This window comes from Schistocerca serialis, chromosome 6 (assembly GCF_023864345.2).
Source record: "Schistocerca serialis cubense isolate TAMUIC-IGC-003099 chromosome 6, iqSchSeri2.2, whole genome shotgun sequence".
Classification (NCBI taxonomy): Eukaryota; Metazoa; Arthropoda; class Insecta; order Orthoptera; family Acrididae; genus Schistocerca; species Schistocerca serialis.
Window position 1 is genome coordinate 569,409,546 of NC_064643.1, and position 19,875 is coordinate 569,429,420.

Here is a 19,875-nt window from a genome sequence, read left to right on the forward strand (position 1 = left end):
CGGCTGAGTTGCTCCACGGTCGTCCTCATCGCACCTTGATGTCTTTGCTGCATCCGCCGCATCAGGTTCCTGTGCAGCGGCAGACTCCTGCTTTTGCTCCAGGCGACGTTGTGTTTTATCGCAACTATCGAGGTTCACGGCGTTGGCTCGCAGGGCGCATTCTTCGCTGCCTCGGCCGCGCGATGTATTTGGTTTTGGGGCCTCTGGTGAGGTGCGTCGGCATCTCAATCAGCTGCGCCTCTGTCGTCGCACGGGTTCTGCCGCTCCCCGTCTGCTTTCAGCGACGGTGCCGTCCGGTCAGCGCCCTGGGGACCCATCTACTGGCTCGCCTCATCCCCAGATGTTACCGACGATGCCTTCCATTTTGCCCCATGGCGACGCGCCGCCGCAGCAGCCGCCGCCGCCGCCGCCGCCGCAGCCGCCGGTCCTCCGGCCGGCGCCGCCCGCATTCGACGCTTAGCTGCAGCCGCCAAGCGCCTCCCAGGGTCACGCGCCGCCGATCGCTTCCCGTGACCAGCTGTCCTCCGCCATGGAACTCCCGACCGCTCCGGACCACATGACGTCATCGCGCGTCGGCTACCCCGACGCAATGGAGGTCGACCCTTCGGCCCCTCATGTTTCTTTACGGGCGCATACACCTCATGTTGACGTGCACCCTGGACTAGCTTTTCAGGCGTTTCCTAGCTCCCTTCGGACCGAATGGCCGGGTGCGGGTGGCACAGCCTCGCCTGTTGTTAGGCTCCCCACCTCATCGCATACGTCAACATGGGGTCCTCCCCACGGCGGGCGGAAGCCTTATCTCACGACCGTTCGCCGATTTGCGGGGGAGGAATGTGGTGTCACCGCCAGACACCACACTTGCTAGGTGGTAGCTTAAATCGGCCGCGGTCCATTTAGTACATGTCGGACCCGCGTGTCGCCACTGTGTAATCGCAGACCTAGCGCCACCACAAGGCAGGTCTCGTGATACGAACAAGCACTCGTCCCAGTTGTACGAAGACCTAGCTAGCGACTAGATGTACGAAGCCTTTCTCTCTCATTAGCTGAGAGACAGAATAGCCTTCAGCTAAGTTAATGGCTACGAACTAGCAAGGCGCCATTAGCCTTACAGTGATTGTAATTAAAGTCTCCTGTGTATAGTCAAGAGCGATGTACCACAATGATTGATTAAAGGTAAGTATTAATCCAGCTACGTACTTTTCTTCATAGCATTAATTACGTAGCCTGTTCCAGTACTTGACGCCCGTCGGCGTGTGTGTGTACGCGTGCCTTTCTTTCGGCTACCCGTCACTGTGGACTGGCTGCCTTGTCAGTCCACTTCATCAGTAATTGTAATTTCTAGGTATTAATTCATATGACAGTCTTTAGATTTTTGTGATTTACCATGCAACCGAAATTTAACGGATTTCTTTTAGTACTCATGTGGATGACCCCACAATTTTCAGAAACATTTCAGAGTTTTCCCACCATACTGAAGTCTCTAAATCGTTTGAAACGTAATAGTTTAACTGATCGGAAGTCAAATATGCTTTATCGGAAAATCATGAAAGGGCAAAAATATTAATAAAACAAAATGTATTTTGCGAGATCGTCACATAAATCGAATGGATAGACCCTACTACTTTAGGGAAAAGTCTTTAGAGATGTTAACGTCAATAGCGGTTGTTTTGGTGTACAAATCCAAAACAGTTTCTCACTGTTTCTTTACTGCCATTGACGTTCAGCTGTGAGCGATAAAAACTGTTTCCACTGAGTTGGTATTTATTTGTGCATTTATTTCATCGGGAATGACTAGGAACTTTAAGGTCTCTCCTACTTATGACTAAACTTCCTCGGCGAGTAAATGTTACAGTTTGTATTGTAGCATCAGGATAAAGTTGACATCATACCAATAATACTATCAACTACAGGAGTCATACCACACAATATCCACCAGTACATCAACGCAATACAGCTACATCCAAACATATATATATATATATATATATATATATATATATATATATATATATATATATATATATATACAACTACAGAAATCTGTAATTATTGATACATGTTCAGTTACCCAAAAGTTCCTAAATGCAATCTAACATATACCGTACAGTTAAAAGGAAGTCACGCTTGATCAAGGTCCGCGTCAGTTTCCATTTTTAACCAGACATAACGTCTGAGACAGGAAACAGAAATAATAATAATACTCAGAAGAAGACAATATGTAGGCCTGTAGTAATGAATGTATGAAGTGTAACAAGTGCCACTCTTTTCAGTATCAAGTAATGTCCTCATTAAGTTCTTGTCGATTATGAGCAGTCGTAACTAGCAGAAACATGTGAGAAAATAACAGAAGCAATCAGTGTGAAGAAGATGTTGACAGGTCAGAGGATAACAGAGAAATAATAGGGTAGGATTAGCAGATGAGACGAAAAGAAGAAAGCATAAACAGAAAGGACAGAATAGCATAGGAGCGAAGCTACGGCGATGATAAGTTACTCTTGAATGTAGAGTGATTTGGGATAGGATACAGGTTCAAGATAACAGTCGTACGCTGAAATGGAGAAGGAGACAGAAAAATTTAGTTGTTGTGCAAAGGTACACGCAAGATGCTGAACGTACCTGATCTGCAGTAGTGGAGCGATGATGGGTACTGGAGGTGTAGAGACCGATTCTGGGACATGAGTGACTAAGAAACCGACTAAGTAAACAAAGCGTGTGAAAATCACATTGTCTATCAAATAGCATCCAACCAGACTGAAAACGTCAATGGCCATGCCCCACTGGTAACACCGGTTTCTGTCAGATAACCGAAGTTAAACGCTGTTGAGCTTGGCTAGCACGTGGATGGTTCACTGTCCGGTTCCGCCGAGCGCTGTTGGCAAAATCGGTGCACTCAGCCCTTGCGAGGCTAATTGAGGAGCTACTTGATTGACAAGTAGAGGCTCTGGTCACGAAAAGTGACAAAAGCCGGGAGAATGGTGTGTTCACCACAGGCCAGTCCATACCTGCATCCAGTGACGCCTATCGGCAGAGGGTGACACGATGGTCAGTCGGTACCGTTGGGTCTTAGGAGACCTCTTGGGGCGGAGGAGATTGAATACAGGATGGACTGATGTGGTCAAACAGCCAAATGTTGCACACACAATTTACCCTAGCTTTCATTGCTAACTAGTGTCGTCTAAGGATATCAGTTTGAACCTCGTTGAACTACATCACACTACTAAAGATTTGGCAGGACTACAGATAGGTTTGGGTTAATTTTTAGTTGTACTCTGCGGAGCACGGAAAGACGGTGGTGTCTAAATACGTTTTGCACTTCGCATATTTTAAGTAACTATTCCGTCTTCTCTTAGTATTTGTGTTGTATAGCCCATTTCCTATTTTGTAAAATATCGCCCTAACCGTTTTGAGCAAATGAATTAGAAACAGGCGCTGCAACATTTCCAAAGAATACAAGTTAGACACCAAGAGCGACAGCCGGCCGGGGTGGCCGAGCGGTTCTAGGCGCTACAGTCTGGAACCGCTCGACCGCTACGGTCGCATGTTCGAATCCTGCCTCGGGCATGGGTGTGTGTGATGTCCTTAGGTTAGTTAGGTTTAAGTAGTTCTAAGTTCTAGGGGACTGATAACCTCAGAAGTTGAGTCCCATAGTGCTCAGAGCCATTTGAACCATTTGAACCAGGAGCGATAGAAAGCGTAGTGATGACTGTTCTTGGAGTATTACGCCACACCAGCCTGAGAGTTCTCCCAAAGTAGTGATCTGTTCCTTAGGCGAACTCGTTCTGGTGGTTTTCGAACCAGGTGTCTACGCTGCTAGCTGTGTGACACGTTGCATTACCCTGCTGGTAGACGGCATCGTGCCGAGAAAAACAAACTGCGTGTGGGGGTGGACATTATCCCCATGGAGAAATGCATACTTCTGCTAGTCCATTGTGACTTCCAGAACGACGAGATCGTCCAGGGAACACCACGACAGGTATCCCCAGGGCATTATGGTACCACCTCCGACCTGCGTCCTCCAGAGACTGTTGCAGTGTGTTTGCTTCCAGACATTTCATGCCGTACACTGCAACGGCTGTCTGTCCTATGGAGCATAAAATGTAATTCATATGAATAAACTACCCATCGCAAATGATAGTTTTTCAGAGAGACTCAGCAGCAGCAGCGTTATCCTGAAGATGGCGGACAGATGGATCACCGATGTATTGAATCATATTGATTTTAGGATATGGTAGCAAACCCGAGGAGGCTTGCAAGAATCTACAGTTCGTAAGAGACGTGCTGCCGAAGTTTATGACGGTTTCCTTTCCTTATAATCCGTACCGTATTTGTTTAAATGTTATTCGAGTTTGCCTCCAATCCCGATCGCTATTGTTCCGCCTAAGCATATTTTAGTTTCATAATTTTGCTCCATTATAAAAGTCATAATTGGAACTGTAGATTTAATACTTGGGTGTATCAGAATAGCTGCGCCGTTGTGAGAGCAACTGTAAAAGAGTTGCATTAGATACAGTGTTTCCAAGCAATAAATGTTCGACTTACCTTTAGGCAACGACTTAATAACAGTATACTGTGCAATGTTACTGAAAATAAAAGAGCATATTTTCACATAATTTCTCTCTGTAAAACAATTGACCACTGAATTGAAAGCTCGATATATTTTTTCCAATGAAGTTACAAGTATTCCGCTTCGTAGATTAAACTTCTTATAGTCTTTGAAAATACTGTCGGTAACCGTAGTAGCCATAGCCTAGCGGAACTGTATGCAGGTCGGTTCCAAATGGATACATTACAATGTCTGTGATCAATATTATTGTGCAATGTCTGCAGTTGTGCAATAGTACTGAATGTGTTACATTGAGAAGTTGCACAGTAAAACTGACCGCATTTTTCTTTTAAATTCAGCGTTCTTAAAAAAAGATGGACCCATTATATTTAGGTCGCATTTCACGTCATATAAATGGGACATAAACAGTCTCCATACCAAGGCAAAGAGGGAGGTCAAAAGTTTTGTTTCCTTAATCATTAGTTCCGTAAACAGTCGCTAGGACGGTGGTAGTTGCATAAACGGCTGCTTGGGTACTCACTCCTATACGCAGTTGTCAGTACGATAGCTATGATGCAGCAGAGGAACGCAGAAGATTTTCTGTGTTCTTAAGTTTACAAGAAGTGCTTAGTTGACACTAACTGCACAATTCATTCCCTCGCGACTAGCCCTGATTTGGCAGTTACAAAAATGGTTCAAATGGCTCTGAGCACTATGGGACTTAATATCTGTGGTGATCAGTCCCCTAGAACTTAGAACTACTTCAACCTAACTAACATAAGGACATCACACACATCTATGCCCGAGGCAGGTTCGAACCTGCGACCGTAGCGGTCACGCGGTTCCAAACTGAAGCGCCTAGAACCGCACGGCCACACCGGCCGGCTGGCAGTTGCAGTGTAGCAGGCATTTCGTCTCTGGTTCAGCATTGAACCATAAACTAGGAAAATCGTAAGCCACTGTTGAAGCAATTTCAGAAAAACTGGTTGTCTCTGCAAAGTAAAAAGCCTAGGGCGACAGCCGGCCGCGGTGGCCGTGCGGTTCTAGGCACTTCAGTCCGGAACCGCGTGACTGCTGCGGTCGCAGGTTCGAATCCTCCCTCGGGCATGGATGTGTGTGATGTCCTTAGGTTTAAGTAGTTCTACGTTCTAGCGGACTGATGACCTCAGATGTTGAGTCCCATAGTGCTCAGGGCTATTTGAGCCAGCCAACCTAGGGCGACAACATGTGGCAGAGGATAAAGTTAGACGAATACACTTGTAAGGTGGTAGAATAAATGAAGGTCAATTTCGCACCTGAGATAAGAGTTTTATTCATCATAACTGGAAGGTGAATTTGACACCTAACTAACGTCAGCGGTAATGAGCAAATTTGCCTATAAGTATGTAATGCACAAGTGATGAAACTCAATCGACGGTATTAACACACTTCTCCTGTATAATGCACGTCAATGAGAAGAAGGCGAAACAAGCAGCGTGGGAAAACGTTTAGTGTGGAAGCAAGCGAGGGCAGAAGGAGAGGTCACACCACGGGAGGCACTACGACAACCTCGTAGGGGGGCGTCCTGTGGCCGGAGTCAGCGACCGGACAGGTGACGCATACTGGAGAGCAAGTAACGGGCCACCAGAAGTAGGACAGAATCCAAGTTGCTCAGGTGGAAATGGAATGGACAGAACGCAGAACGGTTGGAAATATCAAGCTTTAGCAGGACAAAACACGCGAAATGAACCGGTACAGGAAATCGAGTTGAGGCCACACGAACCCAGGTAAAAGACTGAATTGACGAGATGACAGTTGAATAAATGAAACACATTTCGTAGGAAGGTAAAAGGATATTATGGAGAAAAGACAGGAAAGTAACAACTAAAGTAACTCTTCTGCAAACGAAATATTTTCTGAAGAAAGAGTAGAAACCAAGGAGGAAGACAGAGATCCGGATGTGGATAGCTGGGCGAAATGGTAGTAGATTCTCTCTTAAAGACGTATTGTAAATGAGAAGGAAGTTGATTTGTGTTTACGAAAGGAAGTAAAGAGGTAGGAAAAATAAAGAATTATGTAAGAAGGAGATGGTCATTTCTAAATATTTCTTTCGAGGACGGTGAACAAATAATCGAGGAGATATTTTGGGGGAATATGTGAAGCATATTTGATTTGTGGAAGGTACCACAACTTGATATTGAAATGAAGATATGAGGGGGAATAAATATAAGAAGTCGTTAGGAGATAATAATTAGGAAAGAGAATTGAATTATTAAGCCAAGCAAGAGACATGTTATTTCGTGGTAGGAGGTAATCAGTAGGAAGTAAGATTAACACAGAAAGGATTTCAATGAGGAAGAGTATGATGGGGAAAGGAAGGAACATAAAAGTTTACTATCGAGAAAAAGGAGAAGGGGATAAGTACAACTAAGAAAAAAATTTTAAGCTTTAAAGCAATGCAACAGAACAATAGAGAACATTTTTGAAAAGGAAAGAAAAAGAGTATATTCTATATTCTGAAGTTCTTTTAGAGCTAATGCCAAAAAGCAGAGATTGCTGGGAAAAAGACGCGTCAGTCGGAGTCAAGGTGCGAAGTTTTCTAAAATAATATGAAGTACTTGTAGTTAGAATAAGAAAAGGAGGTGTTGGAAGGAATTCACTAACTTGCTAACCGTCAACACCGTCAATTTCACTCTTACTATCCATCGTGATAAAGATGAGGAAACCATGACCTGTATATTAAAAAAAAAAACAAAACATGTAGAACGGGGAGAAGAGATGACTGATAAAAACAGTGATAAAAACATTTTTATAGAGTAAATGATGGATTTTGTAAATTTTATTAAAAATTTTAATGTTTGTGAAGTTGTAGTGTAATTTAAGGGAGTAAGGGTTACAATAAAATAGATAATGATATCATTTGAAAAAGACAATTGTTCAGAATGTAAGAGAAGTAAGATAATCAAATCAGGGACAAACATTGTATTAGATATGAAGTCAACAGACAAGGTACAGCATCATTGCCGCCAGATCGACGGCAGAACTGAGGAGAGCGGTTAGGAGCGAGAGGATGGGACACTGGGTGCCTGGTACGTCACCTTACGAGATGACGAAAGAAGAGGACTTGGTGGAAGCAACGGTCCAAGAAGATAACACCTCTGGGGAAAAGTTTGAAGAGCTACAACGCATCCTGGATACAATCAATATGTACCCTGACGTGAGCTTTATTCATACGAAAGCCACATGCAAGCGTTACAGCAATGGTTTTGCGAAAGTGTTAGATACTTGGCACTTCTGTCATAAAATGTTTAAATCAGCGTATGGAGAGATGATGGATGTCCACCGAACCGGAACGGAGGCGGACGTATTATAGCAAGGACGAGCGGGTGTTTAAATTCACCACAGGACGAAAAAGAGACGCGTTTCTGTAACTCAACGTGCAGAATAGTTGAAATTGTTTTCAGACCAAACGGAATTCAAGAACTGTGAAACTACCCCTGAATCCTCATGGGACGAAGCAAAGAAATGATGGAAGGCTGTCCAATCTATCTAGATGAACAACTGAATACAATAAAATAGTACACAACAATTGCAAAGAAAAACCATAAGAACAGATTAAACGATAACGAGATTAAACAGGACTTCAATCCCAATTCCCGGTCCAGAGAAGAACTAAGACACAAGTGAGAAGACAGCAAGATTAACCAAGAACAGAAGATGCGACGCAGAGAATTTTGAAGAGGGAAGAGCCTAGACCAGACGAGATCGCGAAACATTTCCAAACCCCTTCCCGTACAAGACCATTATTGCATTTAACTAACAACGAGAATTCAATTTAACTGTTCAATCAGTATAAGTACAGGGCAAATTGCAACATCCCCAGATGTCATACCGAGAAATAGGAGATGACTAGTCGTATAAATACCTACAGACGAATAGACCAACGATGAACCGACACAGAAGAAATGTTTTATACTGCCAAAAACGGATCTCCAATACAATGTCACCATGGGCACATGAAAAAAGGAACAAAGGCAACCGTGCATTCACAACACGCTCAGACCCTCAGCAACCTTTCTCTCTGCCGACAGTTATCCCATGCTCAGCAGAAACGAAGCGAGGCGCATATCAATCGTCATTCCATGCTTAACGGAGACACCGCGAGGCACACGGCCGACCGTCATTACAAGTTCGACGGAGGCACTCCGAAAACAAATTAAAAAGAAGGGGGACCATTTCAATGAACCAGGTTAAAGATGTAGGAGAAAGAACTGTCAGACTACAATCCGAAAAAAAAATTTGAATTTGAAGACTTTTAGGTATTAGCAATAGATCTTTATTAACGATGTTTTTAAAGCTTTAATCTTAACATATCAATAATATTACCTTGTGTTTCATATTTTTCAACACGTTTAAATTAAGAAAACCTAATATTAACATTTCTTGGGAGGTTAAGATTTTAATGTGTGATATATTTGTCAAGTGTAGAGGATATATAAATATGAATGGGTTTTGGTATTCTGTGATGTCAGTTTCAATCTTGTAAAGTAATTAGAAGGATTAGAAATTTAATATGTTTTTAAACGTCAAATCTGCAAATTTTTGTTAAGTTATAATGCGGAGATTAAAGATTTTTGGAGAATATAAACATATTTATGAATAGGATTATGCCTGTTAAGTGATGGGAATGATTTGGTTGAGTTTAATATAGATTATAAAGCCTTATTTTGAGAAATGAAACTTTCTTAGATTATGATTAATATTAAAGCTGGAGATAAAGCGAAATATATTGAAAAAGGAGAGAATAACGTTAAATGAAGGTTTCCTCAACTTCAGTACATATCCATCATCATTTAACATAAATTAGGTAATCAAAATACAGATCAGTCTCAAAGTTAAAATTTTTAGGGATGATTCAAATTTATAGATAAGCTCAAATTGTTTGAATTAAAATTAAAATTAAAAGTGTAGCAACTATATTGATAGAAAAGGACCCTAGATTAGTTAAATAAAATAGTATAAAAATCAGAAAATTTGGAAAGAACGTTAAATTCTTAAAGAGAAAGGAACAGAGCTCAAATCCATAAACATGAAATCAAGTACAATGAAAACAGAACAATCAGGAGACTAGATCGAACCACTGTTTGAGGTATACAATATATTAAAATAGGAATTTGTTCAGTAAATATGTCAACTGCTACAGTCAGCGGTTGCAAACAATTCTACACTAACTTCAATCAATTTCTTAACCACTGATTGACCCAGCGCAAAATTGAACACAGAAGGAGGAGGATATGTAAGGTGGCAGAATAAATAAAGGTCAATTTCGCACCTTACATAAGAGTTTTATACAAACGCAATGAGAACGTGCGTTTCCACAAAAATAAGAGGAACACTCATATTGATCGAAAAAAGCTGTGACGTGGAGAACGAAAGAACCCAGGTGGGGAGACAATTTGGCTATAAGACAGACAAGTGTGACATTTTCGGGGACTCATCTCTGAATTGGCGTCAGGTGGAGAACGGGGCGCATAATGCTCTGTACGACGCAGAGGAAAAATTTGTGTGGACACCGCTGCTGACATTCAGCTAGAGATTAGCTATAGCGTCGTTGAGCTCATACCGTGGAGAAACGAACCAGCCAGTTAGTTATTTGTTCTTGCGAGGATTGAGAGGGTATTTTAATATTCTTGCTGCTTCAGCCATGCACGTGCATATCGCCAAGACTGGGGATGAGTACATGTTTTCTCGCATAATGAGGAACATAAGAAGAGTTTCTGCTGGAAAAATCAGCAAAGGCTTAATTAGTTTGTATAGGAATTTCAGAGGACGAGAGGTACCATGCACACGACAGCTCATCGCAGCTAAGGTAAATACCGTGAGCAGAGGCGTAAACATGTTGGTTCACTAGCTTGCATCCATTGTAAACTCGAGCTACCCCAGGTTAGCTTTTGCACAACTTGTCACAAAACTAACCATCCTCTGTAGACTTGATAGTTGTAAGTAGGCTGTTTAGGTTTTTATGTTGGTAACGCCACGTAGTGCTCTATATGAAAATCACTGACTGTGCTGTGTGAAGACTGTGGTTGCTTTGCGTTGTTGGAGCATATGCTATTGCAGTTTTGGGCAGTTGGCTGTTAACAGCGCCTAACGTTGCGCAGTTGGAGGTGAGCCGCCAGCAGTGGTGGATGTGGGGAGAGAAATGGCGGAGTTTTGAGAGCGGATGATCTGGACGTGTGTCCATCAGAGACAGCAAATTTGTAAGACTGGATGTCATGAACTGCTGTATATATTATAACTTTTGAACACTATTAAGGTAAATACATTGTTTGTTCTCTATCAAAATCTTTCATTTGCTAACTATGCCTATCAGTAGTTAGTGCCTTCAGTAGTTTGAATCTTTTATTTAGCTGGCAGTAGTGGCGCTCGCTGTATTGCAGTAGTACGAGTAACGAAGATTTTTGTGAGATAAGTGTTTTGTGAAACGTATAGGTTAATGTTAGTTAGGGCCTTTCTTTTGTAGGGATTATTGAATGTCAGACTGCGTTGCGCTAAAAATATTGTGTGTCAGTTTAATGTTGATCAGAATAAGTAAAGAGAGTAATGTCTGAGTACGTTCAGTTTTACTCAGCTGTTTGAAAAGCAAATAATATAAGAGGTTTAGCAGCACAGTAATTCATTAGTTTTACTAACGGGACGTTTCATAGTCATCCTAAATAGTACTAAACTTTGAACTGGAATCGTTTGATTTATCACAGTACCGGTCAATATCATGACATAGTTGTAAGAATAATTTTGTAAAGAAACTTGTAGTTAAAATTTACCAATGTTGTGTTTAGGATTATATCACTTTCTGAGGACGAGATGCTTTCGTTTGACAACTGTCGTTACAATGTACATTGTAAACCATGTAAATGCGTGTATTTTTGTGACAAGATTGCAACATTAAACTAAAAATGTTTACAGCTTACAAAGTTTTTGTTCTGTCCTCAAAAACTTATAGAATGGCGACCCTGTCATGATGACAATTGGTGTGCCTGGATGACAATTAGTCAAATTAGAAAGGGAAATTTAAATTTATGAATCGAAAAAATAATTTTCCTTTTTTGTTTTGTTGTTTTTGTGATGAGGTTACCCAATTTATGTGTATGTATAGTGACCAGAATACAGTATTTTTGTGATCCAAAAGGTAGAAAAGTTGTATCAATAAATAAGATAATATTTATGTTTGTGTAAAAGTAGCTTGTGTATGACTTTGCTGACGTGCTCGAAGTTGTTCACGGCCTTCTTGAGTTGGTTTGAAATTCTACAAACAGTGAACGGTGTTGCTAATGATGTGTACATAGTCTTAGAAACTTTCTATGATAGTTTGGAAACGTGTAAGATCATATAACTCGATGTTGACGAGAGCTCAGGCTCGCGCAATTCGAGAAAGACAGAGGTTAGTTAGACGATCAGAGTTGGCGGAAGAACGGAGATTATCGCAGATAGTGCAAGCTGAAGATCTTGACAGGATAGAGATTGATGCACAACAAAAAGTATTGTGTGCGAGTCACGGGACGGAACGTAGTGATATTGCAGGGGGAATGGTGGTAGTTTCGCGATTGATATCACATTCTGAGAATGCACAAAAGCAAATAACGGATCTCGTGGTTCAGAAGTAGAATCAGAGCAAGAGCAACTTCAGTACGTTGAACCAAATATGGTAATTGTAAATCATACGGGACAGTTTCCAATAGAAAGAATGTGTGTAAGTGCATCTGCACTATGTACGGAAGTCGATGAGACGCCACGTGAAAGACGCCAAATGCAAAATTTACATCAGATAATGATAGTTGAGGATGGCGAAGAGTCAGTGTGTTCGCAATATTGAAGCAACTCACTACGGTCGTAACAGAGAAGCGCTGACTTGGTTGACCTCCATCTGTCATTGCTGTACTTGACTTTTTGGTCTTGGGGATATCGGCGCTCGCATAAATTAATACGGAGTGGAGGCAAACACTCTCATACTTACAACCAACAAACAGGCAATAATTATATAGCAGCTGCTAAAGACATGGTTTTGTCTCACTAGCTAAACGAGAGTTTTAGTGAAGTGATGAGAAATCTCTTCCAGAAGTGAAAGATAGTTTTGTAAAGAATAACTGCTCTTTACTCCTGATCCAGGAGGTGGGAGGGGGCGGGGGGTGGGGGGGGGGGGGGGGAGAGGGGTCGTGGTTGGCATGGGATGGACAACTCCCTACGTATGGGGGCAACTACATACACTAACGTATCTGGACCATCAACAAGTGACAAGTTCTGAAAATATGCTTTTTCTTTCTATTTTTTCGTTGAGTCTCAGATCAGATGTTGAAGATGTCGCTCGTTCAGGACGGCCTTCGACGTCTACCGACGACACCCATGTCAGGAACGTCAACGAAATTGTGAGTGCCAATCGAAGACTGACTTTCCGAGAGGATACCGAAGAATGTAAGATTTCAATTGGATCTTTCCATGAAATCCTGACACAGCATGTTGGAATGCATAGTGCTGCCACCTAGTTCGTCCCACGGCTCATGAGCCAAGACCAGGAGGACCACCTCGCAATCTGTGAAGAGCTTTTGGATCGTGCAAATGAGAGAAAGATGATCCTTAAGAGAACCATAACTGGTGATAAGATATGGGTCTAAGATTATGATGTTGAAGCCAGGGTTCAATCTTTACAATGGGACGAGAACTGTTCTCCAACACCAAAATAAGCTCGTGATGTCAGGTCAAATGTCAAAGCCATGCTGATAGTTTTCTTTGACTTTGAAAGATTAGTTCATCTCGAATTCGTGACACAGGGAGAAACTGTTAACCGATGATACTACCGGAAATGTTGCAACACCTGCGGGAAAATATGAACAGGGAACTGCCTGAGATGCGGCTAGACAGTTCATGGCTCTTGCATCAGGATAACGCACCCACACAATCATCCCTGTTGGTGAGTGACTGTTGTACAAAATATGAATCACTGTGCGGCCTCATTTCCCGTAATCTCCTGACCTGGTCACTACTGACTTCGTATTTCCAAAGTTTAAAACCCCGTTGAAAGGATGAAGATTTGCAATGATAGACGAGATAAGAGAAAATTAGCAGACAGCGGTTCCCGCGATGAGCGTACCAAGACTGCTGTCGGAAATGGAAACGGCGTTGGGAGTGGTGTATCGTGGAGGAGAGCATTTCGAAGGAGACAATGCACAATAAGTAAAAGGTAAGGGTAAAAACATTTTGTGGAGGAAGTTCTGGAATTATTTGAACGGATATCGTATATGAGTTGCTCCTCTGTTAAGTGGTTAGGCCGGCCGAAGTGACCGTGCGGTTAAAGGCGCTGCAGTCTGGAACCGCAAGACCGCTACGGTCGCAGTTTCGAATCCTGCCTCGGGCATGGCTGTTTGTGATGTCCTTAGGTTAGTTAGGTTAAACTAGTTCTAAGTTCTAGGGGACTAATGACCTCAGCAGTTGAGTCCCATAGTGCTCAGAGCCATTTTGTTAAGTGGTTACCTACATTTGATAAAGCAGGACAGACGTTATTGCCCTGCTCCTGACGGCGGGGATGTGATTTACGACGCTGTTACACATATGAGGCAAAAAAGACTTCACGTTATCGTCTCTGCTCACCACGAAACTGAATACCGCCCCGGTGGCGGTGCGGGTAGATGACATGCTAAGAAAAGAATACGAGCGGAGGAGACTGGGGAACCAATGTAGAGGTGATAAGGACTGCAAATGGGGAATTACACGCAGACTGTTATGGCCCGGCACTTGGGAACGAACTTCAAGGAAACAGCAGAGTCGGTCGAGTGTTCGTATACTGTTCTTCTATCGACCGAAAGTGGCAGAAGAATAGTGAAACCACGATTAGGCCACAAGGTGATAGATGTCCCTGCCTCATCACAGATCGTGCTGATGTTCTGTAAGGCAAAATAGACGGAGAGTTGTGGTAGATAAGGCTTCTGAGAACAGCGATACTGCAGCCACAACTGTTTCGGAGCACACCTCTCACCACACAGTTTTGAACATAGGTCTCCGCAGCAGATGAACCTTACATGTTCTCATGTTGAGACAAAGACATCAACAATTACCAATGCGGGAGCACGGGGTCATCGAAATTGTCCATGGATTAATGTAAACGTGTCATCTGGTCAGATAATATGCGTTTCTTGTCACACCAGTTCGATGGTCATGTTCGTATACGATATCACCCAGGCGAATGACTGCTGGAAATCCCTCGAGATCTGGGTCGTTATCGATCTTGACCGCTGTGGTCAACGTGATCGTAACTGTGGACCGCTTGCATTCCTTCGTGCTTGAGATCCTCCCCGAGAGTGACGCACCCAGCACGATGACTGCCGTGTTACAAGGCAAGGATCAAGCTGCAGTATGTTGAGGAGCAAACTAGTCAACTCATTTTGTTGCTTTGGCCACCGGATTCGCCTTACATGAACATCAAGGAACGCTTCTGGTGCGGTGATGGGTAGCAGTTAACGTTCCACAAATTTTCAGGAAACCTTGTGTGAAGACGTTTGGTGCCTCACATTTTCAGAAATCTACCAAGGATTGGTCGAATCCATGCAACGCAGAGTCGTTGTTGTACTGCGTTTCGAAGTTGGACCAAAACGCCATTAAGCAAGTGGTCATAGTACTTTGCCTAATCAGACTGTGTTGTTACAATATTGTCATATTCCACAAATGTTATATGGTCGGTCCTCCCTGGAGACTCTTTATCTCTGGAGGCACATCACAGTGCCACGGAGAAAGCAATCTAGAAGGGGCGCTAAATAAGTATTGCAAAACAGCCTTTTTTTCTCGGGCAGCTTCGGTTGAAAGGCTGCGGAATTTGTTGTGGAACATAGTGAAATATTCTCGCATCAGCCCCTATAGTTTTATGAAGTTCGCATAGGTAGCAGCACTTTACATAGCCTTCAAAATGGCATCCGAAAGGGAGGTGCGTTCCAAGCAGATAGCTGTCATTCAGGTTCTTTTGGCGGAAAACCAAAGCATCGCTGATATTTATAGGTGCTTGCAGAATGTATACCGAAATCTGCCAGTGAACAAAAGCACGGTGAGTCACTGGGCGAGACATCTGTCATCGTCGCAACAAGGTCGCACAAATGTGTCCTATCTCCCGCGTATCGGCCGGCCCCACATAGCTGTGACACCTGAAATGTTGGAATGTGTGGGCAGTCTCATTCTAGGTGGTCGATGGATCACAATCAAACAAAATTGGTTCAAATGGCTCTGAGCACTATGGGACTCAACTGCTGAGGGCATAAGTCCTCTAAAACTTAGAACTACTTAAACCTAACTAACCTAAGCACAACACACACATCCATGCCCGAGGCAGGATTCGAACCTCCGGCCGTAGCGGTCGCGCGGTTCCAGACTGTAGTGCCAGAACCGCTCGGCCACCAGCGGCCGGCTCACAATCAAACACCTCGCTGCACATTTGGTCGTCTCTGTTGGTAGCGCTGATACAGTCGAATACCAGTTGGAGTAGTTAAACTTGTGTGCCCATGTGTTCCTCATCGATTAACAGAAGACCGTTAAAAGTAACTCAGGACACATGTGCAGAATTGCTGGCGCGCTTCGAGGCTGATCATGACAGGCGATGAAGCATGGGTTCTAGAGATGGGCAAAGCCGTTCATCCTTGGGAACTACTTCACTGGTGATCGCTCTTTTTTGGGAACCGTTCATTTTTACTCGTTCACCGTTCGTTGTGCTTGGTACATGGTTCTTATCAAAAATTGAAAATTAGTAGCATAGGTGACGATGGAAGGCGCCAAGAGGGGCACTTGCCTCCCTCCCCCCTGGAATACAGAGTTTTTATTCATAACAGAATTCTCACACACTTGTAATTTTCGTGATTCTGCAAAACAACTCGTTTAGCCAACTGTAGCGTTATGTGGGTGATCGCAGTGAAATAATATAAGGTGGCGCACGAAAAACCGGTCCCGAGTACAGACTGCTGGCCAGTTACGCACGATTTGTTGACCGCTGCAAGCAGAATAGATAAATATGTAATAATTAGTCAGTGAAAAATAACAAATAAGCTAATGCAAATAGTTTCGAAACAATAGATGACGACTGTTAAGTGACAATGAGCAGTCTAGTACTCGGGGCCGCCACTCTGTGCCACTGAAATAATATTGTAGGAATTCTCATATTATCTTTACAAAATGTGGACCATACACTCGATTACGAAGCGCTGGCTTCATTCGATTCTAAGACGGTCTGCCTTCCATAACAATAAACGTGCTGTTTATCGAAATAATGAAGTAAGCTGACACCTGAAAAGATGTATGTATTAAATACCACGTAATTTTTATGTAGTTTACGTAACTATAAAATAAATTTTAATTACCAGTCGTAGACGCTGAATAGAATACGAAAAGAGGGTGAAGTTCAGAGCTCAAGAAAGGTTTGAAACAGATCTAGAATGGGCGTGCGAAGCGAACGAAACGAATAAAAAGAACTCGAGACTGAACTAAGTATGAGCAGTCGGCAGTGGAACTGCGACGGGTGGCCGCGCGAAGAAGGACGAATTCGGCCGAGCGCCACCGAGACCGAGACAGACTGGAACGGGACCGAGACTGGAACGAGACCGGCCGACGTGCCGTTGCGGGAACGAGACCGACTGTTTGCCGTTCCCGGGAACTATAAGTAGAAAGCCGCGCCCGAAGTGAACTATGGACTTGTTAATTCGCGAATGATCCATCTCTAATGGGTTCATCACTTGGAACCGGAAACAAAACAGCAATCCACGGAATGCTGTCATACCGCCTCTTCTCCGGAATATAAGTTCAATAGATTGAAATTTTCACTCTACAGCGGAGTGGGCGCTGTTATGAAACTTACTGGCAAATTAAAACTGTGTGCCGGACCGAGACTCGAACTCGTGACCTTCGCCTTTCAAGGGCAAGTGCTCTACCAACTGAACTATCCAAGCACGACTTACGCTCCGTCCTCACAGCTGTAATTCCGCCAGTACCTCGTCTCCTACCTTGCAAACTTTACAGAAGCTCTCCAGCGAACCTTGCAGAACTTGCACTCCTTTCTTCCAGAAGTGCAAGGTTCACAGGAGAGCTTCTGTGAAGTTTGGAAGGTAGGAGTCAAGGTAGTGGCGGAATTACAGTTGTGAGGACGGAGCGTGAGTCGTGCTTGGGTAGCTCAGCTGGCAGTCTGCCGCCGGCAGTGCTGCGAGGCGGTCACACGCCAGAGCGCTGCGGGCGAGGCGCGCACCGTGTCTTTGTGTTTACTTCGGCCGCTGTAAGTGCCGTTTTTCCCTTCTAGACCACCGTGGCGCACAACTATCGGAAGAAGACATTACGTTTCAACTTTTGTTCCGACTTCGCCCGACCCAAGGCCCTGGAGGTAGAACGATTTATTCGCGACGAAGTTAAAATACCACCAACGGATCTAATTGGTATCCACTTGTCCATAGTTAGCAGTAGCGTCTACGTCAAAATGATCAACGATGCGGTGTGCGACAAGGTGCTTCAAGAGGCAAAACGTGGACTGCGCTTCTGTCATTCCGACGGCAACGTCGGACCCGTTACCGTCGATCACGCAGGTCTCGGCACACGGACGATAAGGATCTTCGAACTGCCGTTCGAACTACCTGCAGGCATAGTCATCGCGGCGCTCCGTCCCTATGGCAACGTTCTGCAACATGTTGCCGAACGATGGGTACAGTTTCAAACCTGTCCCGTTTTAAACGGTGTTAGGCAGGTCCGCATCGAGTTGCAGAAACACGTGCCTTCCTATCTACGTATCGGAGGCTGCCGTGCCATTATAATGTATGACGGCCAACCTTGGACCTGTTCCGGTTGCGAGAAAGAAGGTCACCTACGGTCTGAATGCATTCAACGACGTGTCGGGCAGCTCCCGTTGTCGGAAGCGTCCGTCACATCTACGATGACCGCCTTACCGGTCACTTACGCAGCGGTTCTTGCCACGTCTACAGTTTCGTCCAGTCCGTCGCCCGGTCCTTCCGATCGGCACGTCCCACCGTCCCAGTCACCTACGGACGGTGCGGACGTCCCACCTGACAACCTTGCCGCCGAACAGGCTCCCGCACCGGACGCTGAGGAGAACAGTACTTCTTCACAACACCTGTTTGACAATTTCATTGTACCCACCGGCGCCTTCGAACCGGGTCGACGCTCCTCCTTGCCGTCGTCCGACACTGAGGAACACGTGCGCAAACAACGCTCGCCACGTAGGCGCAAACGCCGTCGCCGTTCACCCACGGGCTCTCAGAGCGTCACCATCCGCGATGACGAAGACGACACCCAACCAGCCGACATTTCCACGCAGAGGTCGGCGGACAACGTTCACGATGAACAAGATGTTTCGCAGCACGGGACCATCATGGAGGTCGCCACGCACAATGTAACGATCGGTGCGCAAGTTGAGATGCCTGTCTCGCCGCCGACAACTCCAGATCTCTCTCACCACGATAAAATTCCCATGGACATTGGACAGACCCACGGCACAGGAGCATGGCCGACGACATTGAGGAAGATACGTCCCCTCCTCTGGATGAATTGCCTCCGTCGGACAAGGCTGCCTGTTAACATCAAAAGCGAGACACCGCAGCTGATGGGACGGGACTTCTTGTCGCTGCCCTCCTCATACTTCCCTTGGTGATGGTAGATGCGCGTCCACCGCCACTGAAACAAACGTACCGGTTCGCCACACTGAATGTCAACATGATCGGCACTGCACCCAAGCTGCAACTCCTATGTGACATGCTTCGGGCCTCTGACGTCGACGTCGCCCTTCTTCAGGAAGTACGCGTTGCCACACTACCTCTAGTATACGGCTACGACTCATACACGTCCACATGTGATCAATCAGGGCGTGGAGTGGCTTTCTACATACGCGAAGGAATCCCACTCAAGGACACGACAATCCTTCCCTGTGGAAGGGGTATGGCTGTTACCATCTTCGACACGCGCGTCATCAATATTTAAGCTCCGTCTGGCTTCACGAACCGTCGGCAGCGGTCCACTTTCTTCGGACATGACGTGGCGCCCCTGTTTTCTTGATGCTATGATCGCCTTATCATAGGAGGCGATTTTAACTTCGTCCTCCATCCGCAGGACAAAATGCCTGGTTATTCGCCATGCCCGGCGCTGCTCACCTTAATCGAGGATTTCCATCTAGTGGACGTTTGGGATAAAATTCATGGCAATACCCCAGGTGTTACCCATTATACAGCACATTCTGCTAGCAGACTGGACCGGTTTTATGTCTCTGCCCACCTTGGCAATGAAGTCGCCCAAGCTGAACGATGGCCCCTTGCATTTTCGGACCACTGCGCCGT